Source organism: Triticum dicoccoides, chromosome 4B (assembly GCF_002162155.2).
Source record: "Triticum dicoccoides isolate Atlit2015 ecotype Zavitan chromosome 4B, WEW_v2.0, whole genome shotgun sequence".
NCBI classification, from domain to species: Eukaryota; Viridiplantae; Streptophyta; class Magnoliopsida; order Poales; family Poaceae; genus Triticum; species Triticum dicoccoides.
In genome coordinates this window covers 516,953,425-516,955,988 of record NC_041387.1, presented here as the reverse complement: position 1 = coordinate 516,955,988, position 2,564 = coordinate 516,953,425, and positions in this window count along the sequence as shown.

Below are 2,564 nucleotides of genomic sequence, written 5' to 3'. Positions count from 1 at the left end.
CCAAGCGGAGACGGCTTCTGGGGTTTGCCGCGGGTCGCGGTGTTGACGGAGACAAAACTCGGGGAGGCACGGCGCGCCTTGATGCGCTGTTCGCGGCCAAGGAGGCGCGCGTAGAGCTCACGTGGCAGAAGTGGAGCCTCGCGACCATGGACATTCTCGATGAGATTATCGTAGTCATCATCAAGGCCGTTGAGCACGTGAGTGGTGAAGTCTTCATCACCAAGCGGCTGGCCGATCAAGGCCAAAGTGTCAGCGAGACCACGTATTTTGTTGAAGTAGTCTGTGATGCTGAGGCCGTCAAGCTTGGTCTCCCCCAACTCAGTGCGTATAGAGTGAGCACGTGCTTGAGATTGAGAGGCGAAGCTGCTATGAAGCGCCAACCAAGCATCCCGAGACGTTGCGGCGAAGATGACCAATGACGACATGCTCGGAGTGAGCGACGACTGGATGGCGGAGAGGATTGCCTGATCCTGGGCCACCCACACGTGATAAGCCGTATGATACGGAGGCGGGCATGGGATGGAGCCGTCAACATACCCCTCCAAGTAGCGGCTTCAGAGAAGAGGAAGCACCTGAGCCCACCACGACAAGTAATTGTCCGACGTCAGCTTCACCAGAAGGAGGTGCGAGAAGTAAAACGGCGATGGTGCCGCGGCATGATCCGCATGAGCCTATGTCGGTGGTGCATAGGGACCCATAGATGGATCCATCTCCGGGTGTGGGGCGATCGCCAGAGGTGCGCCATAGCCAGGCACAGCACCAGTGTACGGCGACGACGGGTAGGCGCCATGAGTAGCTAGGGCATCATCGGTAGTCGCGACCGGGTCCCCAGGTGACGTAGGAGGCGCAGCCCCGTAGGGTAGTGAAGGCGGCGGTGCCGCATAGGGTTGAGGGTGCAACGGCGCCGCATAGAGCTGCGAGGGTGGCGCGCCATAGGGAGGCGCCGGCTAGGCAGACGGCGACGGTGGCATGGCACCATAGGCTGATGCAGGGGCGCCATACCACGGAGCACCATAGGCCGACACCGAGACGTTGTACGGGTGCGGAGCGCCGTAGATCGATGCAGGAACGGCGCCATATGCGGGCGCATGACCACAGTAGGGTGGCGGCGCAACGTCGTTGGTCGAGGAAGACGGGCCGCCGGAGGAGACCGGCGGAGGCATATCGCCCTGCCCACCCGATCCGATCTGGGTGCCCGGAGGGGCTCCACCGAGGGGCTGATCGTGCCACCAGGCCGCAGCTAGGGGCCGAGAGGCAAGGAAGGGCGATGAGGGGGCGACGGCAGAGGCCGACGGATGGGTCGGCGTAGCGATGGCGGCGGCTGCGGGAGCCGGCGCGACGACGGTGGCGGGGGCAGCGGAAGACATCGTAACCCTAAATTGATACCATGTAAAACGTATGTTTTGGGAAACTGCTCGACACCCTAAACGGGGTGTGGCTATCTCATTATATAGAGGTACCAAAGGGTACAATACAAGGTGTATACAAAGTCTACATATATACAGTCTAACACCCGGTTCCAGCCACGAATCGGGACTAAAGGTGGTGGGTCAGGAGTGAGGTCCATTGGTCCAAGTTCGTGTTTGGAACCGGGACCAAATGGGTCAGAAGAACCGGGACCAAAGGGGTCGGAAGAACTGGGACCAATGGCCCCCCAGGCCCGGCCGGCGCCCTGGCTGCCCGAACCGGGACTGATGCACCCTTTGGTCCCGGTTCGTGAAAGAACAGTGATTAATGCCTTTACCCAGACCTCAACCAAAGACCTGTTTTCTACTAGTGCGCTCAATGTCAACAATAATGTCACTTGAGACTCCTCGGCTACCATTATTGGTATTTTTCATAGCTCCTTGACAACTGATGCTATAATCACTCGAGAAATATTGAGCTGCATGGCGAGCTCTAAAGCTTCTCGGCATGCAATAACTTGAATGATCACCGGGTCCTGGATTCCAGCCAGTGGCGTAGCTAGGGGGTGGCCAGGGTGGTCCATGGACCACCCTGGAATTTCCCCATAGCTTGTATATAGTGTAGTAAAATGATATTTCTTTAAAAATAAACAAACTTATGTAAATATTTTTATTAATGGACCACCCTGGCTTATTGCATTGGCTACGCCACTGATTCCAGACATGACCAAGGCCGAGGACCCGTGTAGGTGTCATCCTCACACCCTATAGCAGTCTAAGGACTAAGGACTTCGCTAGCGCTCCATTGCCATTTATCTTGGTGAAACCCTAGGAAGGTGGGATCCACAGCGGATGTTCCAGTTTACTTCTTGTTGCACTACTCAGTTGTTGGTTCTATGTTATTAAGCTGAGCTCCTGAAGCAAGTTTTCAATAAAACCCATCGATGTACCAGAACTTTGAAATATAGCGTTGTGTATGGCCTTTCTTCTAGATATCCAGATTTCCCACAGGATTACCAGAACTTCAACAAAATCATTTGCTTTAAAGGTATGTTGAAGCTCCATCAACCATACTCGTTCATCCCCTGCTGCATGGTGACTTTTATGTTCAGTAAGCTCTTCATCAGTCAGCACCATACACAACACACCATAGTGCAG